We start from the raw sequence: 27,114 nt of genomic DNA, 5'->3' as shown, positions 1-27,114 counted from the left end.
CTATATGCATTATATCTAAAAATGAATTTAATCTTTCCAACAATCTTACAAGTTAGGTTAAAATGATTATCTTCCTTTTACCAATGAGAACAAAGAAAATTGGAGTAATTGACCAAGGACACAGCTGGTATATAACCGAACCAAGATTCACTCCCAGCCCTTCCCCTTGGAGTTTGCCCTACCTAACCCAGAGAGCATGGCTTGAAAATTAAATAAGGGACATATAAAACTTTTCTTCAATTTCTAGCAACAAGGGCTTAAGAATGTTAGCTATTGGAATTATTGACCTCCTAACACATGATAGTGAACAATTGTGATGTACCTGACAATAGGGGCTTGTGGATGGCTCCTGAGGCACACAACTGTCTTGAGATTCTAGGATTTTACAGCTACTCCCTAGAGGTAATCTTCCCTTTGTTTGATGAAGACACACATACAGGAATAATCACAGCAATACAGAGTCTCTCCAACAGAGAACTGAAGAGTGAATAACATGTAGATGGGCTGTTGGTCTCCCTTGAGGAAGATAAAGACAACCGTGGCCTCTCTGTAGGCCAGGGGCTCCCTATCTGGGTCCACAGAGATAGATTCCATGCTTTCCATGGATGACTTGAAATTATATGACTGATACAGCATGAATGTGTCTTTTATCCAACAGGTTTCAAGGCTTCTATCAGATGAATAATCACTGCTCTGATAGCATGGGCTTAGTGGAAGGAAAATAAAGACAGAAGTCAAACAAAACAGACTCCACTCAATCACCTATGAGACCTGGATGACCTCTGCAAAACTTTTAACTTCATTAAGCCTCAGTTTCCCAACATTAGAATTTTCCAGAATTGGTATTAGAAAATACCAATTCTGGAAAGATTAAATGAGAACATGAGCAAAAGAACCTAATTAGATGCCTGACTCAAAAAAGTACATTTTAGTAAGGGCTAATTATTTTTCTTTTCTTTGATTTAATAGCTTCATCTTAAACTGCAATGTGAAGGGCCTGATAGGGAGCATGGATTTCATGCACTCTAACTTGCTCATCCAACAGATGAGAGTCTGAGGAAAGTGTATTGTCAGGTCACATATTTAGTCTTCTGCAATACAGAGGGATCTTTCACAGTTAATGGGACACAATGAAGACTATGAAACCATCTTCATTGACAGCATGGTTTGCTGGCATTTCTCTTTCTGCAGCTCAGTAAATGCTTCTTGGGCAATTCTCTGACTCCAAGAAACACACATGTGTCAGCAACTGCCAAGGCAACCAACAGTACCCTAGAGTAGCTGTCTAGGTTCCTAGAAACTGTCTTTATTACCAACTCCTCCATATTACTGAAGCATCTGAGAAGAGTTTTAGAGTGGCAGGAAATGGAAATGTTCCATGTGACTCTCTTTCAAACCAGAAGACTAAATGCCACCATCAGATCTGCTAATACATCTCCCGAATCAGGAAAATCTGTGCCTGGGGGCTGAGGGTGAAATCTGGGCTAACACCAACAGCAGCCTGCTTTATCCCTGTTTAGGTTTTATTTTCAAGACTAAAATTTATTAAAAGCATAGCAGTTTTTCTTGCAAAGAATAGTGTGAGACCTGAATCCCCACACTGAAGTTCCCATTGCAGTCCTGCCTGGGGTCACTGAATGACATCAGGGAGGTCACTGATCCTCTTAAGAAACTCACTTCCTTTTTTATTAAATGATGCCTTTAGGTAACTTGCCTCTGCCTGACATGCAAACACATGTGAATGAAGAAAAAGAGAAAGGTTATAAGGTAGAGAACTTCTCAAACCATGCTATGCATAAACTCAGACTGGAGTACCACCAAAATACCACAGGTTTTTAAGTGGTCCCCAAGCCATATAGTATACCTCAGATGCCAGGCTCAAAAATCATCAAGGATTTGGGATCTATCCAACCAGATGTGCAACCAACAGATGACTTCATTGGTGGTTTTTTATCTTTAATGTTTATTGCCTCCAAAGTAACAATAATTTGATTGATTTTAAAAACTCAAACTTTATACAAATTGCAGATTCGAATGGAAGTAAAAAAGAAAAAAAAAAGGAGACTGCTAATAGACTGAAAACCAAATGTCCTTTTGCTGGAAATGAGTCCTGACATAGGGCTGGACATGGTATTTTCAGTTCAGTGTGTTCATGTGGTTGTTTTTTAATGATCTGTGCTCAGGAAGGAACTCTGAGTGCCTTCATAACCTTTCTTTAAAGAGCACTGGAACAGAGGGGCAACGTAAGGTACTGGGGGCACTTGGGTGAGAAAGAGATTGCTCCTCCTGGCTGCCTGCAGGTTGCCTGTGTCAAAGCACGGCCCCCTGCTCCCAGCCACTCAGAGCTGAAAATACTTCTCAACACAGAACATGCAATCACCACAAGCAAAGAGATTATAAACAAACAAAGAATAAAAGTAAATTGTGTAGCACTAATAATTTTTGCACACATTTCTGTATTTTCATTTGATGCATTGATTTTCAGTTTTGTGTAGCCATTTTTAAAGTCTGATCAGCAAGAAGGAAATTTACTAAAAAAGAGAAAGTATTAAGTGCAGTTTTGTAGAAGGCCTGCTCTTCAGGTTTAATTTGAGGCTTCCTGAGCTGGAATCATCCTGTTCCTATGGTTAACATGGCTATTTTATAATGTGGAATATAAACTTTGTATTTTTTAAAATGAAATCAAGACTGTGCTAATGGGGGCACCTGGGTGGCTCAGTCAAATAAGGGTCTGCCTTGGGCTCAGGTCATGATCCCAGGATTCTGGAATCAAGTACTGCATCAGGCTTACTGCTCAGTGGGGAGCCTGCTTCTTTCTCCCTCTGCCCTTTCCCCTTGCTCATGATCTCACTCTCTCTCTTATACTATCTCTCAAATAAATAAATTCTTTAAAAGAAAAAAAAATCATACTAACGGTCTGCTTAGTGCTGCTTTGGGTTATATCACTGGACTCTTACCTGCCATTTAGGAATATTTTAGTCTATTTCAGTCTGGTGAGTGAGAATTATGACATGATAGGATGGATGGGAAGAACACAACTGTCTTCTGGAGAGCATGATATTCATATAATACTTGCTTCTAGAAGAGCCTTTCACTAGCTGTTCACATCATCTGTAAATATAATACCCACCCTACTTCCATCCACGGTTTGGCTTTCTTCAGTTTTAGTTACCTATAGTCACCCATAGTCTAGAAACATATGATCCTCCTCTGACATACTGTCAGAAGGTCAATAGTAGCCTCACGCTATGTCACAATGCCTACGTCATTCCCCTCACTTCATCTCATCCCATAGGCATTCTATCATCCACATCATGACAAGAAGAAGGGTAAGTACAGTACAACACTCTGTGAGAGAAAGTCCACATTCATCTAAGTTTTATTATAGTATGGTATTATAATTGTTCTATTTCATTATGTTATCACTGTTAATCTTACTGTGACTAATTTATAAATTGAACTTTATCAAAAGTATGTATACCTAGGTAAGAACATAGTATATATGGAGTATGGAGTTTGGTACTGTCCATGGTTTCAGGCATCCCCTGGGGTTGGGGGCAGAGCTGGGGGGCGGGGAACTACTGGTCTTGCAGACACTTAGTGATGCATACTCTGCATTTATCCCTCCAGATCCATACTCTGCCCTTGTCACCCTGCTCAGTGCTCTAGGAACTGGATCACCAGGGGTCGCAACCTGACCTGGCCCACTGGCTTCTTCTGGAGCCAATCCATGGTAAGCACCAGCAGGAGATGGAAGCGCAGGAAAAGGGACAGGTCAGGGCACCAGGTCCCTGACTCATGCTCTCCCACCCACTTGTGCAGTCACCTCAATCCTCTCTTGGTCTCTCCAATAATCATATCTCCTCTTTCTGAGTTTTCATAGTGGCTCCCTCCTCTTCCTCTTCAGGCCAAGAAGTAGAAAGTCATCAGCACCAACACAGCCCCAGTGGCCTTCTATCCCCTCATCCTTCACCTTGTTTCCCTTAACCCTCCCCACAGGGCATCCTGGAACAGAATTCAGATCTCAAAATTTCTAGATCAAAATCTTCCAATATGTTGAAACCTCTCAACTGGGAGAAATAATGAATTTAACAAGCCAACACTCTTCTAAAAAAGTAGCACTGTGTGTCACCCTGTAGGAATGATCTAAAAACAAACCAGTACGATTTGTACGATTCATCCTACCAGAAACAATGTGCACAATAAGCAAGTCTAAGTATACTAAGCCTATAACAATGGGGTTTTGCCAATGACAACACTTTTCAGGAACATAAGCCCTATAGTTGCCAAAGGACAATTATCGTTAAAAAGTGTTTAGTAGGATGTTTTCAGCCTTCAATGGAAGGCATCTCAAAAGGCAGAAGTTGGTTTTCCTTTTAAAAGGTTATAGGACTTTTAAGCCAGGAGTTGTCACATTATTTCATCAGTGTTGTTAAGATGCTGATTTTTCCTCCATGGATAATTCAAGGTAATCACAACCAAATCCTCACAGGCTTTTTGAAGAAACTAACAAATTCTCAAATTTATCTGGAAATGTAAAAGGCAAAAAATAACCAAAACAATTTTGAGAAACAGAGAATAAATTAAAAAAAAAAAAGATGCTATATCCCACACCAAAGCTCTTTAGAGACATGAAGTCAAACTTTCAGCATAGAAAACTAAAACAGGATGGCTGACTTCTAGCCTATTGAAGTGGTAGTTTCCTTCAAAATCCTTGAAAACAATGCCTGCAAACAACTAGCTTCCTGTAAGCCCTATTCCACATCCACGGAGAAATCAAATCCCACGGAGGGTCCCTGGTGTAGAGCACAAAAGCTACAAGATAGAAGCCAACACAGAAAAAAGGAAGGACTCTGTTTCTAGGATACAACCACTCCCCCATAGACTGTACACTCGTGAGAAAATTCAGAGTCACCAGATACATTGGTTCCATCCTTTATGATATGCAATATTACAGAAGTATTTCTCTGCTTTCTATTTTAAAAGATTCAGATATGGCTTTGCTTTCCAAAATGCTGGTTCTTTTCCTCTGCTGTTGTGTACCTGTTAAAGCCATAATATATCATACCTGATATTCTATTAGTCAGAAAATTGAAAGAATACTGTAGTCTGATCAATATCAATGCCTGGTTAATCAAAAGAAGGAAGCCATAAAAACACGCTCCAATCTTATTGCATTGCTTTCAAGAATGAGTCATCTGGAGCAACAGGTATACGTGATTCCTTATTTGATGGAGTCCTTTCATCCTACTTATATTTCCTTCTCCCACAATTTGCCACTCTAAGTGGGGCTGGCTTCACACCAGCAGCCCAATCTCACCCAGCAGTTAGCTACGATTCAGAATCGAGGCTTATCCCAGACCCACCGAATTGAAATCAGCAGTGTAACAACATCCCCAGACAATCCATTTGCACATTCAAGGAGGATTGCTCTAAAAATTACAGACTTGGTGCCACATTTCCTATGGGTAAATGAGAGAACCAAAGTCATTATTCTGTGCATTTGTTGTTGATGCAGAAGAAGAAACCAAGATCACCAGACTGAAGCTGTTGTGGTCTCAGGATATACAGTGACGGCTGGTTATTGAAATGAACATGTGATCTCCGCTTAGCCCCCATTCTCTTAAAGGAGATGACTGAAAATATTCCAAACCGTTAAAAGTTCTGGATGGTTGACTGGGTTTTGGTTGGTTCCAGTTTAGTCTACATTTTCATGAAGTCATCACAATTAGATTCTCATAAGATGATTCTGCAAACCACTCCACAGGAAGTACAATCATCCCCATTAGTCACATTTTTGTCCACAATACGTGAATTAAACTCGAGTCTCCGGATCAGTTACATTCAACAACTTCATATAAATGACACAGAAACATCCATAAAGTTTTCCTGCCCATCCCCCAAAATGGTAAGTAATCACTGGCTCACTCAAAACCCCTGATGGACGCTCCTGCCCTTTCATGCAGAAACAACAACTGAAACCAGATGAGCAGCATCTGGTTTTGGATTTCAGAACCAAAGCTACAAGCAACTCGGGACTGCAGACAGGAGATTTTAACACACAGACAATCACAGCTGTGAGTAAGAGCAAATCTATTTCTATGTCAAATGTCCTATGATGATTTTTCACCTAAAATAAGAAATAGGCTTTAACTCAGTGGTTTGCCTGCCATAATACCATTAACACTGAACTGATCTTTGCTTCTTCCTCCAAAACCTAATGAGCAATCAGAACCCAATGCCTGCGTGGCACCTGGCTATGAACCAGACACCAGGGTTGGCCTTGTGAGGGTCATCTACACATATTGGCAATACTCGCTGCCTCTTCTGAACATAACTGTGGCAGATGGGGGTCTTCTCTCCCCTTCATTGCTTCTTTCCTTTTTCTTTTCCCTCCTTACCTCTCACTGGGAGTTTCATAACAGACTTCGTCAGCATGAAGTATACTTAAATTAGGCTGCGAAAAGTAGCCAGCAAAAGGAAGCTTCATTTTGTAAGAAGTGTCTCTCCAAAGACTGTGAAGGACTTAATTTTCTTCAAAAGATGCCAGGACCTCAAGAATTCGAATTCCCACTCCTCCCAGTGAACCCAGGACCCTGGGGGAAGAGCCATAGGGATGATGAGGGACGAAAAGAAGAGAGAGATGGAGAGAGCGATGCACAGCTCAGCTACATATACTAGGTAGGCTGCTTATGAAATGTTAAGCTACAAACTTGGAAAATGAGAAAAGTATAAAGAAATGTCTGTACAATACTCAGGTCTCCAAGTAGATGCATGAGCAACTAAAATGAGCTTTCTCCGTAAATACGGACTGTACAGATGCACTCTCCTGGGTATTGAGGGTCAAATAAAAGGGTTATGTAACTCGTTGGAAAGATAAAAGATACACTTCAATGTAAATTTAAGTAACAGCTCACTCTTAAAATGATCCAGGAAACCAGATGACTTTATATGGCCTTATATGCCAAGTACATTTTGAATCTCCAAGAGGGAGATGTAGAATGTAGGGCTGTCCAAATTTTTTTCGGCCAAAGAAACTTTTTGTCAAAGGAGCAGCTCACAAGACTGATGCTCTACCAAACACAGCTGGTCAAACTTTGAGTCGCACTATAGAGTTCTAGACCTAGGGATCTTTGGAACCTCTAAAACAGCTCCTCAACCCGGCTGGCATCAGGATCATCTGGGAGGCTATTTTGATTTAATACCAAATTTACACAGCACCCAAGAGTGAACCATCTCTCCAAAACATGCACAAATCATTACATGTCCTGGTTCAGCCAGGTATAAGCACGACAAACCTAGATAGATCACGGAGATACCATATGTCTCCCTTCCCCGACTGCTGCCCATAGTCAGGATCCTGAAGATCATTTGTTCTCCTGAAGAATCCCTACGTTGTAACCCCTGTCAGGTGTAGCGTAGGTTACTGGGATACACACATCAGTTTCATTAATTGCCCTGTATGAATAATTCAATATAAACCAGGTTCAAATAATGGGGAGGGGAAGGCAAGGAAAAGCTTTGGTTCATGCCTCAACTCCACCGCTCTCATGCCATTTAGAGGACTACTGATGAAATAAAACCATCTGTGTAACACATTCACATCGAGACCCTCCAGAGACCTAGCCATCCAGCAGCCTCAAACCCATTCTCTAGAGTTCCCTGCGCCTGCTGGGACTGACCCAATGGTCTGAATCACCCAAGCTCCAATCACCCAAGCTCCCATGCCTCTAACTTCCACAGCCAATGGAAGGCAGAAGCAGGTGAGGAAAAAAAAAGGTCGGACCCCCCTCTGTGTCAGCTTTGAGTTGTGTTCGCAGCAGGGCTCATGTCCCTTCATCCCTGCAACTCCTGTCCAGAGACCTTACCTTTATGACTCCAGCTCTCACTGGGTCTGGTTGCCCCCTTTTCTCCTCTGCCCCTTTAAACTAGCAGTGGTTACAGCTTCTTGCCGTAGTGATTCCCTAACATTTCCTGAGCTTCTGCAAAGGTCCATTCAGAAAACCCTCTTGAATCACCTTAGCTGAATTCTCCTTCCTGCCAGGTCCTCACTGATGGCATGAGCCCATCTCCGGCCCTGGTGATCTAACTATTCTGCTCTACCCATCCTGAACCCATGGAGAGGGAGTAATATTTGCAGCTTTAAAGCACATGTGCACATATACGTAGTCACAGAACAAAACTGGGCTCTTGGAATAGGTTGCTGAGGGTCCAAATGATGCCATTTTAATCCACACCAAGTAGTGTGCATTTAGATATATACTAAATGGAGTCAAAGTTCTAAAGCCCTGATTGTGAAGCAAGCCTGTGTCCTGGGAAGGGTAATAAATATTGACCCAGAGGAAGGCCCTTAAAAATTGTCACCATGAGTTTTTGCTAGGGTTGATGGGGTCTTGAGTGCTGCCAGAATTTGTTCTATAAAATAAAATTCCAAAACTCAAATTGATAGAAAATAGAACCTGATGGTTTTCAAAGGCAAAGCTCTTTGGAAGGACCAGAACTACATGCATGGATTCTCCTCCTCCAGCTATCCAGGAGAGAAAAGCGTTTTTGCTTTTGCTACAGAAGAGGTGACTGGTCACCAGTTGTCAAGAGTACTGAGCTTAGTGAAGTCACAGCCAAAGAGCATCACTGGATTCTGCTTCCAAAAGCAGTATTTCTCCTAACGTGCTGGAGGTGGTGGACCTTTCTGCTACATCACCCCTATTACCCATACTCCTCCCTGTCACCCACCCAGCCAGAGTGGCTTCCTGAAACCAGGAAGGTGCCAAGAACTACATTCTAGACATTTAAATTTTTTTAAAGATTTTTATTTACTTATTCATAAGAGACATAGAGAGAGAGGCAGAGACACGGGCAGAGGGAGAAGCAGGCTCTTGCGCAGAGCCCAATATGGGACTTGATCCCAAGACCCCAGGACCATGACCTGAGCCAAAGGCAGACCCTCAACCACTGAGCCACCCAGACGCCCCTACATTACAGACATTTTCATGAATATGGGAGGGAGGAAGGAAGGGAGGAAGACTGAATATAATTTTCTACCATAATCACAATATCACATATACTTAATAATAAATATATATTAAGAATCTTCAAAAACAGAGGGAAATATTCACAATATTTTACTGTGTAAAAAAAGTTATAAGACAGCATGAAAATTATGATCCGATACGTGTATACACACACATATTCATACATAAAGGCTTTGCAGCAAATATATTAGCACTGATTAAATGTTAGAGAGAGAATTATGGGCTTTTTTACTTCTATCTTCATAATTTTTATAGTTTTCCACATTTTCTAAAATGCACGTATGTTTTGGAAGTTAGACGAAGGTTACTGAACAAAACTTAACCTGGAGAGAACATTCTAACCTTGAAGAAAACACTAGATCAAATTCTTGCCCTCTTTCAGTTATCCTGAAGGAAGATACTGCCAGAAGCACTTACGGAGGCATCATGGAACTTTTACTTTTACTATCATTAGACACCAGCTGTATGCCGGACATAAGAGAAACAAAGATGGGTCCCAGCCTGCAGAAGCTCACAGCTTAGACAGCATTCAGAAACATGACAATTGGGAAACCCAGCCATGTGTGATGGGCTCACACACCAGGTATTAAGGAAGACCTGGGAGGACACCTCCCTCTGCGTGGGTCAGCAGTCCGGGGAAGTCTCTTTCAGAGGGACAATGAGCCCAGATCTTCATCTTGAAGGACAAATGGGAGCTTGTCTCATCCAAGAAGAACACATGTCACCCTCCTCTACTTTTACCCCTTCCCTCTCTGCACTCTGCTCTGCTTTGTCTCTCTTTATGGTAAATTTCATTATTTTACTATTTATAAAGTACTTCCTGGTTATCTGATTCCCCTATCCCATCAAATTCCGTAAGAAAAAAGTTTGTCTTCTCCATCTTCAACAACTAGAACAGGGTCTAGCGCATAACAGGCATGCAAACATTTCTTGAATAAATGAATGAAAGACAGAGAGGCAAGAAACGAAAGTGTGAAGTGCTAGGGTGCCTGGGTGGCTCGGCGATTTAGCGGTTTAGCCTTCAGTCCAGACAGGGTGTGATCCCGGGGTCCTGGGATTGAGTCCACATCAGGCTCCCTGCATGGAGCCTGCTTCTGCCTCTGCCTTGTCTCTGCCTCTCTCTGTGTGTCCCTCAGGAATAATAAATAAAACCTTTAAAAAAAAGTGTGAATGCTGAATAATAACATTCTAGAGTTCACAGCTGCTGGAGTGTGAGGCACACCATGACCTAGGATAAGGCTTCAAGGAGGCATGGACCAGACAACAGAGGGTCCGAGCACCTTTATCCCGAGAAAGACAGGGGCCCTTGGAGGAGCTGTGGGGCAAGGTAACCCCATGGTCTAGGACCACAGTGCATAGGCAGCTTGAGGGTTGGACAATAAGGCAACATCAGACAACTGAGAGGGCAGGAAGAAAAAGGTGGCTGCAACAAAGATGTGGTACCAGGTACGTCCATTCATTCATTCCACAGTTACTGAATGTCGCGCTCCGGCATATGGCAGTCACAGCCACAGTACCATTAGTATAGCTTTCAGTGTGGCAGGTCCTGCAACCAGGCACTGCTCCAATCCCTGGGGATACAGCAGAAACCCAGGCTCTACAATTCAAGTTTTACTTTTAACTAGGGCACCTGGGTTAGCGGCTCAGTCCAATAAGGATCTGACTCCTGATTTCGGTTCAGGTCATGATCTCAGGATTGTGAGATAGAGCGCCGGGTAGGGCTTTAGGCTGGGTGTAGAGTCTGCTTGAGATTCTCCCTCTCCCTCTCACCCCACTGGTGCGCTCTCTCTCTTTCTAAATATATATGTTTCTTAAACCTTTAAAGTTTTACCTTTAATCTACTTAAAACAGGGCTAAATTATTGCTGCCTACCTTTTGGGTAGACAGAGGGAAGTAGACTATAACCTAAGGCCTGTTTCTTTTCACAAAACACTTTCCAACTACCTGCTTCTGAAGAGCCAGAGCCTAGGTGATGTTCCATAAGGCTTCGTACCTCCTCCAATGGATGAAATCTCTCTGAAGTACAAAGCCACAAGATATTTGCTTAGGTTGTTTTCCAGAAGTTAAGAGGCTCACTTCCATTCAATTCAGGCCAGTTGAGACCACTGACCTAGCTACTGGGTCTGCACAAACATCCAACAGATGGTAAGGAACCTGCAGCCTCCACGCCCAGGTCACATCAATGCCACCAACTTTGAGCACGTGACCTATGAAGAAGGATGTTTAATTTGATGACATCAAGGCTCTGATGTCAAGGAACCTGCAGCCTCCACGCCCAGGTCACATCAAAGCCACCATCTTTGAGCACGTGACTTATGAAGAAGCAGGATGATCCACCACTCCCAGCAAGACCAACACTTACCTCACCTTTACCTCACCCTTCCTAGCTTCCAGTCATATTCCCCCCCACCTCTCCCTAAAAGCCCATAAAGACTCAAGATCTCATTTTCAGAGAAGAATTTTTGAGTTTTCTTGTCTTCTCATTCAGCTGTCTTGCAAATTAAACTTCATTCTCTGCCGCACATCTGGTCTCAGTGTTTGGCTCTGCTGTGCATGGGGCATAGGGGCCCTCCTTTCCTTACACAGCCATGGACAAGATGGACAAAGGGCCTTCCTTTGGAGGATTTATTCTACCGTGAATCAGTAAAAAAAAACAGTAAAAAACAAAAATAGTTTCAGATGGCATTCAGTGCTATGAAGAAAAATAAAAGAAAGGAGAAAAGAGAAAGATTCCTGAAAACACTGAAGAGGTAAAAACTGCAAGATAAGGAAACTATCCAGCTGCCTAGGAAACTCTCAGAATGCTCAGCACTGATTTAATTGCTGAAGCAAATGGTGGACTTTCCTGGAACCTTTCTAAGTGCATATCCTAAAGAAAGGCCATCTGAACAAGAGCCAGTCCAGAGAAAGGATTCCACAGCAGGCAACTCAAGAGCCAGGAGCAGCCAGCTGTGGGCACTGATGGTTTGGGGTGGCCATTTGACACCAAGGGGCACTGCACCACCCAAACATGATAAATGCAGGCAGGGACCCACATGATCAAAAACTGCTGATGGAGACTCCAAAGTTAGACACCCACCTTTGGCAATTCTGTCCTGCAAGGAGGGACCTAGTTTTAAATTTGCATCTTGGGGGCACCTTGGATGGCTGAAGTGTCTGCCTTCAGCCCAGGCCATGATCCCAGGGCCCTAGGATCTCGCATCTTGGGAGCACCTTGGACGGCTGAAGTGTCTGCCTTCAGCCCAGGCCATGATCCCAGAGCCCCTAGGATCAAGCTCTGCATCCTTCACTCAGCAGGGAGCCTCTTTCTCCTTCTCCCTCTGCCCCTCCCCCTGCTCATGCGCGCACTCTCTCTCTCTCTCTGTCTCAGATAAATAAATAAAAATCTTTTTTAAAAAAATAAATAAATTTGCATCTTGGCTTGCTTAGAGAACAGAACATTTTTTCTGGATCTAAAAACGGGGTCTCCCTCACCCAAATTTAATTCATGTTATTTTTACTCTTTGGGGAAGTAGGGGAAAAAAATAAACCTGCTATGAAGGAGGGAAGAGGACGGTTAGTCAAAATCTGATTGAGAAAGAAAGTATTTCATTTCAAAGGGATGTCTGTAGCTTAAGAGATAGGCAACAACATGTTATACAATAATTCTCACATCTTAAAAAAAAGTTCCCTTAAAAAGACATCGGTGAGTGATGGGTGTTAGTCCTGTGACGCTCACAAGCACTCCGGGCCCCAGTGACCTGAATAGCCTCCCCGGCTCATCCCAGGGGGTAGAGATGGAGGGAAGTAACAATGAACATTGTTTTTGTAATTGGTAGCTAGGTGACAAACAGGCCTGGGACCCTAAGAAGCTGCTTTTGCATTCTACGGTTGGAAGTAACTGCCCTTAATTTATCCAGCCATGAGGAAACAGGGAGATGTAGAGGGAAGTGTATAGATGCCGAATCCAAGAACAGTTTGTTTCACGAAAAACTGAAGTCACAGAGGACATGCCCTTTCCCTGTTCATGTTGTCAAAATGTATAATTCACGTGTTTTCCAGCCTCCTCGGGTTCCTAGGAGGCACCAGAGCTGCAGCTCACCAGCTGCCAGCACTCTGTAATCCAGTCCTGGGCAGAGCCAGCAGGCGTGCCACCAAAATCACATCAGGCCCTGGCCACGTTTCTTCAGCTCATCTCTTGATTAGGACAACAGCCCGGGACAAAGCCACAAAGGGCTGTTGAATTGACAGCTCACCTACGCAGGTGAATACAGATGACGGACTGAGAGGGGGAAACCCAATTTTTAGGCTGGGAACAAGAGACAGTAGCTTCTACAGAACGGCCTGGAAGAAAGCCAGAGCTGCAGTTTCCTGATGGAATCGGGAGCCAGAGATCCCAGCAACACGCCAGCCAGCTCTCACTGACAATAGGCTCCAGTGCTCAGCTGGATCCACGAGTCATATCAAACAGCAGCTATGGGAGTCCCATCCCATCCCTCTGACAAGTGGGGTTGTCCAGCTATGACAACTTCATGGGCCAAATGCTTATGCTGTGCCGAGAACTGTGCCGCGTGCTTCATTTCACTTAACCTTTATGAATACCCAGTAAGGTGGGTACGATTATTAGACCCATTTCACAGATGAGAAAACTGAGGCCTACAGGTATTGAATGAATGGCCAAAAGTCACACAGCTAGGAAGCAATAGAGCCAGTACTAAAAGCCCAGGACTTTGTGCTCTAAATAACTTCCTGTTCTGTGATGCTGAGTCACACATTATCTCGAGTCATGAGACCATGTATTCCTTGTGTCAGCTGACAGGTATGGCATCTGTGCATATGACTAGTTGGTCAGGCTCTCTTAACAAGGCCTTGGTGAAGTTATTATAAATCTACTTGAAATACAAAAGTAATATTTTTTAAAAAAAAGTGTATGTCCATAGACAATTCTGTTTCATACAGAATTCTAATTGGAAGACTATGACCAAAGTGCCCACAAAAATCTCTCCTTTTCCTGTAAGCATCCTATTTTACAATGTTACCTTGCACCTCTTCCCATTAAGAGGTGGAGGCTGATCCTCCAATCCTTAAATTTTAACTTGGCCATGTGATTTGCTTTGGTCAGTGAGAATTTAGTAAACTTTAGGTAAATTGAGACTTGAAAGTTTCTACTCTAGAGCATGCCTTCTTTTGCTTGGGAACTCTGGGCACACCTCTCCATGAACAAATCCAGGCCAGTCTGTTGGATGGTGGGGCACATGCAGCCAAGTCATCCCCCCCATCCCAACCAATTGCAAATCAACCACTAGTCTAGTAAGTGTAGCCATCCTAGACCATTTTGCCCCTCCCCAGAGCCCAGCAACCAAGGTCAACATCAGCCAAGATGGCCCAAACCAAAGGAATCCCTCACCTGACCCACAGAATTAAGAGAAATGATAAATGTTTATTTTAAGCTATTAAGTTTTGGGGTGGTTTGTTACACAGCACAAGCTAACTGGCTCAAGTATTTAGAGAATAAAGCTCTGACGTCTTTGCAGTGTTATCAGCAGTGTAATGTGACCCTGTGGTGGCATTCCCCTCATCCAAGCCACACAGCTGAATAGATTATGTGTAGTCAAGGAGAGAACCTGTTTGGTTACTTTTGTTTTGTATTATTTGTGGCCTACCTCATTCCACTGGTGGTTCCTCATTCCACTGGTGGCCTGGTTGTACAACAGAATTACCTTGGATGCTTCTAAAACATACTGATGCATTAGACCCCTCCTCAGAGATCCTAATTTCATTGGTCTGGAGTACGACAGCAGTGTTGTCATATAGGTTGTAGGTGGGGCCTTGGGTTAGTGATTATATTTAGATGAGGTCATGAGGGTGGAGCCCCCATGATGGGATTAGTGCCCTTAGAAGAAGAGGACAGACCAAAGCCCTCTCTCTCTCCTCTCTCTCTCTCCTTATAAGTACATGAGGGAAGATGAGGCAGGAGCCTAGAAGCCAGAGAAAGGACCCTCACCAGACAGTAAATCTGCCGGCACCTTGGTCTTACACATCCCCCGGAACTGAGAAACAGTCGTCTACTGTCTGAGCAGCTCGAGCTGACTACCGCAGGTGTCTTTCCAGAAGGGACAGGATGTCCACTGAGGGGCCGTGGTGGGCAATACCATGAGCGAGTAGGGTGGATGGAAACAAAGGAGGGGGAGAAGAAAGTCACTCTATGGATGTTAAGACTGGAAGAGAAAGATGAAAAAGATCTACAGGGCAAGCCAGGAGCAAACCAGGTGACATGGAAGGAGAAAACCATCTGGGTTCATCCTACGCAAAACACATGGACCCTTTCTTTCCAGCAAACCCTGCCATTCAAAAGAGAGAGCCATCATTACCTGGTGACCCCAGGCAGCTGTCTGACTGATGTGCTGGGGTCATGCTCACTGGCCTGTGGTTTCCTTTTCTCATTAAACCAATTACTTTTAAAACACATCTTAAATCGAAATGATGTCATTCGCAAGGCCTGAGACAGCATCAGGGTGGAATCGTTGGTTCATAAATATTTATCATCACCTGCTAGCTGAGAGCAGAAGAGGAAGGGGAAATGGAAGAGATGTGTCCAGGGCCTCCCACGCCACTGATGTGACAGGAGACGTGCAGAAAGTCACACACACAAAGGGGTGATCGAGATGCACAGCCTCGACCTTGGAGGCAAAAGGATGCTACAGGAACCAGGACGTGGTTACAAGCAGCAGCAGAAGAGGAGAGCCAGGAGAGGAGAGGGGCGTGGGTAGCCACGGAAATGGGGAGAGGAGACCAAGAAGCCTCTTTTGATTCGCTATTAAGAGAATGGAGCAGCAGAAAGAAGGGACAGACAAGAACCAACAACACAAGGGGTGTGTCTTCACACCTCTTCCCCTTCTTTTAAGGGAGCAAACTTATCATTTGTCTCTGAGGCAGCTTTTTTGAGCATTTCTGTATTTTTCTCCTTATTAAGCACAGCCAGCAAGATCTGATTTCCATAGCAGTCACGTGAAGTCAACTCCCTTTGCACCCAAGCAACCGTTAAGCATTTTATGTTTTCCTACTTGAACTAAAATGTATTTCCTGAAGAAAAGGCATTAGAAGAAGGTGTTTTTTCCACTTTTTTTCCAGGCTTATTATTATGCCCATCAGATGCTCACGAAGTATGGAATGATGAATGAATTTCTGAGCAAATGAGTGACTGACGGGGCCCATGGTTCACCCAGGGGCAGCTTATTAATTACACACATAAGTGCCCCTAAAGAACCAACCAATCTCTCCCCCAGCAGAGGAGAAATCTTCTTCTACCCACTTATTTCAGTCATTTATTCTCAAATGCTATTCAAGGATTTAGTAGGCCAGACAGCATAATAAACACATCATGATCACATTAGTTCATTTTGTGGCATTTGGTGTAAGTATCCACACCACACTCTTCCCAGGAGGCTATACGCACTCCACAGCAGAAAAAGTCCTGAGGGAAGAATTTTCCAAAGAGCACACAACCAATAGGTCAGACAGCTGAGCTTTGAATCCAGGGATCTGACTCCCAGTGCCTGAACTTCTCTCAGTGAGCTTTACAGCCTCTCTTCTACAGGGGCTCAGAAAATACTTGTTGAATGAAAAATTTACATAAGTACATGATCTGTAACTTTAAAACCCCCTGATGAGAGCAATATACAATATACACTTTTCTTTATGAATCATTACTTGAAAACAGTAAAAATAGTCTCCACATCATTAAGAATAAGTCTGAGTTAGCTATAAATGCTCTGTTACAGAAACTACAGTAAGTCTAAAGAAAATGAAAATCTCTCATCACCTCAGCAATCAGCAAAAAACACTATGAGCGTCTAGCGCATATCCCCCCCCCCACTGCAATGACTTATTTATTTTTTATATTACTGGAATCATATCTTTCTTAAAATTACGCCTTGAGGATTTTATCACCTCACCACACAGTTTTCAAGCATCTACGCTTTCATTACTCCGTAGTGTTTTATCACTGAACAGACGAGTGTGATCATTCTCATGTTGATAACGGTTGCCTCCAGTTCTTTACAAAAATAAGTAATGTTTTCAGAATACGCTTCTCAACAGGTTTCATGTAGTTTCTCTATTTTGCTGGCATAAAAGCCCTACCATTTTAAATTAAACATGTAATTGAGGTAAAATATCTCCCCAAACGTTAGCCAAACGCAACATCAAGGACATCCCTAGGGTTTAGATGCTGTCTTGCTCTGAACCATTGGTCTAAGTTCCACCATCCTCCATCACCTGGGGCTTCAGGTGGGGATTAAAAGACCGAACCCCAACATATGTCACAGAGAGATCAGGAACTCTATGGACTGGGGCTCACTTCTCCAGGGTAATGGAGGCACTGCAGGCCAACAAACACCCTGCAGCTGCAGAACAAAGTCTTCCAGTGTCCAAGGTGGTGGCCACGTAGCCTTGATAAGAGGGCTGTGGTCCAGAACAGAGCCCAGGAGACGCAAGAAGAGTAAAGACCTCGGGACTAGGTGGCTGGTGCCCAAAGATGATGAAGGACAAGCTATATGTCAGTGCCACGACCAAGAACCAAGGATGGCACAAAATCAGAAGCTCCTTGTTGATGCTGGCATAAGAGAATCCCTCAGATTCTCAGTTCACTAGAAAAAGTAAGATTGTTCCCAAAGAAGGTCAGATTTTTTTGTTACAGTTTGGCAATTATAGATGAGACCTGTGTTTAGTACCATAGGGCTACTTTACTACCATAAACCCTCCAAATGGCCATTCTTAATTCAAAGTGGGTGTCTTCGAATAGAGATAATATAATCAAGCATCAGAAAGGAGCTACACTATCATTTCTCCTACATGGCAGTTCAGTTCCAGCCTCTGTTAGGTGATCACAGTGAAACTAATATAAATGTTATGAGTCAATCATACCTCAACAAATACAATAAAGAAATAAAGCTTCCTTCCCTATGACCAAGGAAAGAAAAACTAATAATTTGGGGGAAAGCACCTTGAGATGAAAGCATCTCGTCCTCACGTCGAGCTCAAACTCTCTTGAAACTCCTTAGCTTTAAGACACACAAAGGATAGTTATTATGATAAAACGCTGCTATCTGTAAATCCTTCAGATCATATTCTGTGAGAACACCTGCCCATGCAGAATCACGCTGTCATCAACTGGATGTAACTAACCCTCAGCTTTCTACATAGGAAAACTTTATAGATTGGCTACCTCATGCTGTTCAGAAAGATCTGAAGTTAACATATTTAGGATAGTTTGTGAACCAGGAAATGGAGTTTCCATGCCCCCCACAACCCACCAGAAAATGAAGAAGAGGAAATGGGACTATGATGAGTCTCCTTTTCAATCTACGCGGAAAATATTTATACACAATTTTTATGCCATTTTGGGAACTATTTTGGGAATAATCAGTAATTAAACCTGCATTTCAAGAGCATCTAAAATTTATGGGGATGCTATGATAGGTATAAAGGGGAATCCCTATATATTCTATCATTTATATATTTATATATATTTTCCTACTATATATTATTTTGATCTAGACTTCATTGGAATTGCCTCTAAAATTTTATAGATATATTAAACATGGTTCCAAATTAACTTTCCCAACTATCTGCACTTCCTGAGATTTTTAAGATATACCAACCTTAGGGGGTTGTGGCTGGCTCAGCCAGTTAAACCTCCAACTCTTGGTTTCAACTCAGGTCATGGTTTCAGGCTCATGAGATCAAGTCCTGCATAATGTCAGGCTCCCCATTCAGCAGAGAGTCTATTTCCCCTCTCTCCCTCTCCTGCCCCTGCTCATGCGCGCGCTCTCTCTCTCTCTCTCAAATAAATAAATAAATCTTAACAAAAGAAACACTAAAACAAAATCAGTAATCGTTTATTGTTGAGATATTACATACAAATGCACATTAAATCAACCTAAGTAGCCCATTTATATAACGCATAATTGCAAATATGTAAATACTCCTTTCAAAAGTCCTGACTACTCCACGATGAATTTGAGCTAACATCCACTCAAATTCTGGAGCAAGTAAGTTTGATCACACATGGCTGCCTGAAGAGCTGGTTGAGAAATACCACGATGATGATGATGAAGCTGCATCCTGATTTAATAGGAAAAGGTGCTGCATCTGATTACTGCTGTCTGCCACAGACACACACACAGCATGAGGGGTGGCTCCCATTCCCAGGACGACTCACTACCGATCACACCCAGTTCCCAGTGGTGCCGAGGGCTGGGCATCGGCTTTACATTAGGACATGTGTGCGTGGCAGGTACCAATGGAAGAGAATGGAGTCAGTGACAGGAGCCCTGGCACTGGAAGGGGCAATCGACATGTAAGTTATGGCCAAGGACACTGGTAACTGCAACAGTAGCCCCTGTGACACACGAAGGGGAGAGTCTCCCATGTGCAGTGTGGCAGTAGCAAGAAGTCTTTGGGGGGTATGACAGGAGTCACAAGCCCACTATGATGGGTACATCTTCTGGGGCACAAACCCCTCACACAAGCAAGAGGTTGAAGTGGGCTCGCTTCTCAGGATGCTGCTCCAGAAGGCCCCTGAGCTTTGAGGTTCTCTCTCCCAACTAGTCTCAACTGTTAGTAAAAAGTGAAAAAGATCTGTTCTCAGAAATCTCACAGAGGAAGACATAGACATGGCCAACAAGCACATGAGAAAATGCTCTGCATCACTTGCCATCAGGGAAATACAAATCAAAACCACAATGAGATTCCACCTCACACCAGTGAGAATGGGGAAAATTAACAAGGCAGGAAACCACAAATGTTGGAGAGGATGTGGAGAAAGGGGAACCCTCCTGCACTGTTGGTGGGAATGTGAACTGGTGCAGCCACTCTGGAAAACTGTGTGGAGGTTCCTCAAAGAGTTAAAAATAGACCTGCCCTACGACCCAGCAATTGCACTGTTGGGGATTTACCCCAAAGATACAGATGCATTGAAACGCCGGGACACCTGCACCCCGATGTTTCTAGCAGCAATGTCCACAATAGCCAAACTGTGGAAGGAGCCTCGGTGTCCAACGAAAGATGAATGGATAAAGAAGATGTGGTTTATGTATACAATGGAATATTCCTCAGCCATTAGAAATGACAAATACCCACCATTTGCTTCAACGTGGATGGAACTGGAGGGTATTATGCTGAGTGAAATAAGTCAATCGGAGAAGGACAAACGTTATATGGTCTCATTCATTTGAGGAATATAAAAAATAGTGAAAGGGAATAAAGGGGAAAGGGGAAAAAATGAGTGGGAAATATCAGAAAGGGAGACAGAATATGAGAGACTCCTAACTCTGGGAAACAAACTAGGGGTGGTGGAAGGGGAGGTGGGTGGGGGGTGGGGGTGAATGGGTGATGGGCACTGAGGGGGGCACTTGATGGGATGAGCACTGGGTGTTATTCTATATGTTGGCAAATTGAACACCAATAAAAAATAAATTTAAAAAAAAGAAACAAACAAACAAAAAGATCTGTTCTCTTCGTAAGGCACCAAAAAGGTCATTGCTAGCTCCCTCTTGACTCACTGGAAAGAATTCACCTAAACCAGTATGGGTTGTTTCTATACCTAAAAGAAGCTCAGACATCCATGGAACAAAGCCAGAGATTGGCTGCATTCACACTGTCATTGACTATTACTACTGCTACTACTATAATACAAACAGCAGTTGCTATTTTTTTTTAAAAAAGATCTTATTCATGTATTCATGAGAGACACAGAGAGAGACCGAGAGGCAGAGACACAGGCAGAGGGAGAAGCAGGCTCTATGCAGGGAGCCTGACATGGGACTCGATCCCGGGTCTCAGGATCACGCCCTCGGCTGAAGGCAGCACTAAACCGCTGAGCCACCCGGGCTGTCCTACAAACAGCAGTTTTAATTAAACCCTTACCACATGTCAAGTACGGTGCTGATATCAATATCAACTCATTTAGTCAATCAATCAATATCAATATCAACTCATTTAATCTCCTAAACTAGCATTGTCCAATAGAACTACAATGTGAGGACCACATACGTACTTTTATATTTTCTAGTAGCCACATTAAAAAAACTAAAAGAAATTATTGCAATTATATTAAATAATATTTCACTTAACACACTATTTCCAAAGTATTAACATTTTCATATGTAATCCATATAAAAATTATTAAGGAGTTATTTGCATTTTGTGCCCTATTTTGTACATTTTTTGCCCAATTTTAATCATGTTTTTTATAGCACATTTTCCAAGTCAAGTGCAGATTTTATATGTACAGTGCATTTCAATTCTACTGGCTGGATTTTAAGTACTTAATAGCCACACATGGCTAGTGGCTACCATACTGGGCAGCACAGATGTAAACAATGAGTGATACAAATGCCCTTACTATTGAGTTATACAGAAACCAATGCTTAGAAAGGCCCAAGGTCACATACCATGGTGGGGAATGAGACTCAAATCCAGGTCTGTCCAAAAACAAAGCCCATGTTCTTAACCAGTAATTATACTGCCACTAGGAGATAAATGTTTTAAATTATACTACAAAACAGTAACATGATTTAATAATCCAATCCTCATCTATTTTGGCTGATAAATAAAAACTGCATAATACAATCATTGAGAAATATTTTATGCTATCTAGAACAATAGTCTAAACCCCAGCAATGATTTTATGCATAAATACTCTCATCATGTTATTGGTAGAAAGAAAACGAAAGACACCCAAATTGGTAAACAGCCCAATAAGTACAATGCAACCTTATGTATTTTATAATCATAAAAATTATTTTTTAATAACCATATACTAAAAAACTTCTAAGGCTAGCTAACATTTTATTTTTTAAAGGTTTTTATTTATTTGAGAGAGAGAGAGAGAGCGTGAGCAGGGGGAGGAGCAGAGAGAGGGAGAAGCAGGCTCCCCGCTGAGCAGAGAACCCCATGAGGGGCTCCATCCCAGGACCCTGAGATCGTGACCTGAGCAGAAGGCAGACACTTAACCAACTGAGCCACCCAGGCACCCCACTAGCTAACACTTTAATATAAGTGGTTTATTTGATACATATATTAGTATCTATTTATAATACAAATACTGTATGTCTGTGCTTGTAATGAATACCAACTCACATTATATGAAAAACAGAGCCACTTGAGAGAAGTACCTGCCATTAGTACAAAATATAGTCTAACTTAAAGGGCTTAGGGGCGTCTTCCATTTTCTATTGGTCAGTTTATATACAAGAATATGGAAAGGCTTTTTTTTTTTTTTTTTTTTTAAGAAATCTGCAGGGAGGTCAGAATTCAGAAAGGCTTGGGACAAAAAACAAATCTGGGCTCAGAGGTCGGCCAGGAGAGGTACCACCAGAGGAATCCCTGTGAGAGCTTGATTATCGGCACCACTCTGAGTGGATGATGGGATAGAAAAGTTGCATGTATATGTCTTTTGAGACATTCTTTTTTTATTAATACAGAGATAGGAGCAATTTTCATAAAAGAGAAAAACAAAATGTCCCAATTATGTTACATTTGTAAGGCCATTATGTTTCTTGGGAACAGATAACTGAAACAAATGAGTTACATTTCTTCAATCTAAATGGTAATTCTCCATGACAGCACAAATCTTACATAACAGCTGTGCTGAGTGCAAAAGGATGTTCCAGTAGACTCTCACACTGCAGCCTCCTGGAAATTGCCCTAAGGAGTTCTGGAAATTAGAGGTCCGGGACTCCCAGCCCATTGGCAAGGCTCAATCTCAACCCAAAGCAGCCCTTTGGTGAAGAAAGCATCCTCAAGGAAGAACATAAAGACAACTTTTATACTAAGTAATGCATTCCACATTAGCAATGGAGACTAGCTGGTGAGGCCAGTCTTCAAGCTTCTCACTGGTTTTATTATTATGATGATGAGTGTGAAGATATGTATCATCATCCAGAATCCAGCCAGATCAGCTGAGAGCTGATGCCTGTATGAGTCAGAAAAACAGAAACCATTTCACGTATTTACTAGGTCGGAGATGGAGGAGCTGAGAAGTCAAGGAGTGAGTTATTGCAAAAACTAGCAGCTGTAGGAAGCTGCTCTCACACCTGGACTGGAGAGACACCGGAGGAGGTGATGCCACAAATGAGTCCCAGCCAAGGTCACCTGACAAGGTCAGCCGCACCACAGTAGGCCAGTCCACAGGATGCTGGACCCAGGAGGGATGCACAGCTACAGCTAACAAAGCCACCCCGGGGGGAGTAGGAGGGAAATACCTAGGTTTGTCCCTCCCACTTACTCTCCATCTTCCTAAGAGTGCCTTCCACTGGCCAGTCCCAGTGGGAAGCCAACTGATGGATCCTGGGAAAGGTAGCCTGCAGGGTCCAGCCCCTCTAATGCTGACAGCAGAGAAGGGGGAGCCTCTGTTCCAGACGAAGGCATCTGGGGGCGAGCTGGCCCAGGACCCCTCTGGTACTTGACCTGCATCACAGCATCCCTGTCCTCAACTCCGAGAAATCACTTCCCTGTGATCTGTTTTGCTGTGGTGCCAGCGGCCCATCCAGACAGAATGAAATGAATCATCATCCCCTTCAGTACTGGTAATAGTAACAAAATGGTGTCAAGATTGCTGTTCATTTCTATTACCATAGACTGCGAGGAAACATTTTTCTGCTGTTTTCAGGATCAAAACTATTCGTACATCCCTTAAGGAATCAGGCAGATTTGGGCTTACAGACATTGGACGGCCTAACGGCCTCCTGGCTTCTTACTTACTGATCACAGCTGCACTGTGGCTCGGCCTCAGTCTCCCTGCCCTACCTTCTTTTCTGTTATTTTAAAAATTGGCTATTTTGCACTTTTTACATTATTGTAAGCTGACTTAAATCATTTATGGAACAAGCAGGAAGGAAATACACACATGTAGATATACATGCACTCATATAAACGTAGGTGCATAATTTTGGACATAGGCTAATGGCAGCCATAACATAATGAAACATAAATCCAAGCATGAGCTTTGGTATCGTGCCAAATTAGGTGTGAAGCCTAACTACTACCTCATTATATTTGTCAGGTATGTTTCAACTATGTTTCTGTGTTTTTTATTTACTTTTTAATATTGTGAATATACTTGGCTTTCTTGACCTGTCCAATACAGACATTAATGTTTGTGTCAATTCACTAGTCTTTTGTAGTTTCTTGCACTGATCGCATGCTTAATTAAGGGAGGCTTTTCCAATTTTAAGATCATTAATTTCTACTTCTTCCTTCTATGATTTCTTTAAATAAAAACTATATATATGGGATCTCTGGGTGGTGCAGCGGTTTGGCGCCTGCCTTTGGCCCAGGGCGTGATCCTGGAGACCCGGGATCGAATCCCACGTCGGGCTCCCGGTGCATGGAGCCTGCTTCTCCCTCTGCCTACGTCTCTGCCTCTGTGTGTGTGTGTGTGTGTGACTATCATAAATAAATTTTTTAAAAAATTAAAAAAATATATATATATATTTTATATATAATTATGTTTGTGACTATTAGGGTAATTATTTACTATTGCTACTATTATTATGATATATATATATTGCAGTGCTTGAACACAGCCACATGGTGTCTCTGGGATGGATGTGGGTGGACAGTGTATCACAACGATCTAAAGTTCTTTTTTTCTTTCCCAAGTAGTCAGCTAACAATCCTGGCAACCTTAGTGAATCATCCTCATTTCCCACAATTAGTTCTATCAACTTGATCACACATATTCTTATCTTCCTTGACATCACAAATGTGTGAGACAATGGAAAAGCCATGCTGTGCTTTCATCACACATCCAGAGATGTGGCAAGGAAGACAACTGAGGAGGTGATTTACAAAATCCCACAGCTGGAGGCTTCTGCCCAAGGAATCTAGCCGGCAGACGAATAGATTCCTCTCAAACCATAAGATCCTCAGGACACTAATGAACGCTCATAACATCACAGAAGATCATAATCCTGGCCAACTCTCTCTCTCCTTAGAATTTCCACGAATTACAAGATTTAGGAAACTGAACAGAGATTGACAGTCAGTAGCTGATGTTCACATGGCCTTTGTCCCTTGTAAAGAGAAATCACTGGCCTGAAAAGTGTGACAACAAACCAAAAAGACCCTACATATTACAAAAATAAATGTTAAGGGGACAAATAAAAAAAAACCGACAGTGGTGGGGATCCCTGGATGGCTCAGCGGTTTAGTGCCTGCCGTCAGCCCAGGGCATGGTCCTGGAGACCTGGGATCGAGTCCCACGTCGGGCTCCCTGCATGGAGTCTGCTTCTCCCTCAGCCTGTGTCTCTACCTTTCTCTCTCTCTCTCTCTCTTTCTGTCTCTCATGAATAAATAAATAAAATCTTAAAAAAAAAAAAACATCAGTGGTTACCAACACTATCTTTAGGAGACGGACTATGAGTGAGTATTTTAATTTATTTTCTTCTAGGCTTTCCAAATTTCTATAATTAGCATTCATTTATTATTACCTAAACAAAAAAAAATCATCACTAGAACACTTCATAATGACTGGATAGTGTCCGTAAACTCAGATCCCAGGATTCCTGTTGCATCTTTCATCTGTGAACAAATGTGCTTTGACCCTATTCCATGTAGAACCCCCCCATAGGGCACCAGGGATAGATGACACAAAAAATGTTTAGTCTTCTCCATAATAATTGGATTTTTTAACCTGGAAGATAAAATCATGAATATTTGTGTAAATATATATTAATTTTTAAGATGTTTACACAGGTACAGAATGGACAGTTGAACATTACACGACAAAGCCAGGATTCTATAGGAAGTCATCAAAGAGCAGTGTGATGCTCTTTCCATCTTGCCTGCCTCTGTCCTTTCCACGACTGCCCAGCCTTCTCTGCCCACCTTTCCTCCATTCTTAAAGACTGATCACCTGGGATCAGAGCCAGAGGAGGTGGCTGCCCTGCCTGTGGTCTCTAAATCTGATAGGGATACAGCAGCAAAGGCACCACCTGTGAACTTCCTTTAGCCACTGCTGTAGCTTCTACTCACCAGGCCTAATAACTCTTAAAAGACACTCCTAAATTGACACACATTTTTAAGCCTCTGCTCTAGACAGCTACTAGGATTCTGAAACACCTCAGGACATGACACCATGTAAGATTACAGTTCTACAGGATGTGACCGATAAGTAAATGCCTTTACAAAAAGCCTTCAAAGTGGCCATCCAATGCTGGGGGAATTCAAACCTTCCAAAGAGTCCACTTCTCTTTGCAAAAGTCTAATGGAAGCTAGGAAGGAATGGAGGGAGGGAGGAAACAAAATTAAAACTCCTAGGGGATGCCTAGGTGAGTCAGTGGTTGAGTGTCTGCCTTCGGCTCAGATCGTGACCCCAGGGTCCTGGGATTGAGCCCCGCATCTGGCTCTCCAGAGGGAGCCTGCTTCTCCCTCTGCCCATGTCTCTTTCTGTGTGTCTCTCATGAATAGATAAAATCTTTAAAAATAAATAATAAATATTTCCTAATATTGAGCTCTCCAATCGATGCTTGTAATTTCTCTATTAGTTCTCCTAGTTATCATTTCAGGGCAGAACTAACCCCCTCTCCACCCGACAGCCCTTCAAAAGTCTGACTTAATATCCTCAGATATTAAATTGTGGCAATTTTCCTTATAATGTGTTATTGTTCCGTCTTCACTATTTTTTTTCTTGTTTTCATACTTATCCACCTGAGAATTCCTAAAATGAACCACCCAGGACTTTCTAGGAAATCATCTGGAATGAGAATTAATGGCCAGACAATGATCATCTTACTTATCAACTCAGAATATGTAAGACGAGAGGCAAAAGGATGGAGCATAGAGGGTCACTCATCGTCCCTCCCTGTTTGCATTTCTGAGAAAATGTTAAAGGAGACGGACTCATGTCTGAGCGATCTCCACTATCTTCCCCACATCCACCACAAGGCAAATGCATGGCACAGCACAGCACACAGTTATGAACATGGACTAGGAGACTGATTCTGGACTCTGTCGTGTAATAGTGGTGTGACCTGGGGCAAGTCACCTAACCCTTCTGGAATTAGTTTCCTCGCCTATAAAATAGAAATGAGGGGCA

General features: G+C 42.6%; 1 protein-coding gene and 1 long non-coding RNA gene across 6 annotated transcripts in view; one reads left to right on the top strand and one right to left on the bottom strand.

Moving 5' to 3' along the window:
• Positions 1 to 27,114, bottom strand: part of AMPH (amphiphysin) — a 211,202-nt gene that overhangs the window by 126,561 nt on the left and 57,527 nt on the right. The gene's annotated exons all lie outside the window — the stretch shown is intronic.
• On the top strand, positions 3,278 to 10,141 carry LOC112661323 (uncharacterized). Of its 2 annotated transcripts, none has more exons than XR_003137615.3 (3): positions 3,278 to 3,329; positions 3,631 to 3,733; positions 9,415 to 10,141. It is a non-coding gene; the product is annotated as an uncharacterized LOC112661323 (long non-coding RNA). The 2 variants fall into 2 exon arrangements; XR_003137614.3 differs by lacking the exon at positions 9,415 to 10,141 and adding an exon at positions 5,967 to 6,720.

This window comes from Canis lupus, chromosome 18, assembly GCF_003254725.2.
Source record: "Canis lupus dingo isolate Sandy chromosome 18, ASM325472v2, whole genome shotgun sequence".
NCBI lineage: Eukaryota > Metazoa > Chordata > Mammalia > Carnivora > Canidae > Canis > Canis lupus.
The sequence above is the reverse complement of the archived record's forward strand: the minus strand, read 5'-3'. Positions and strand labels throughout refer to the sequence as shown.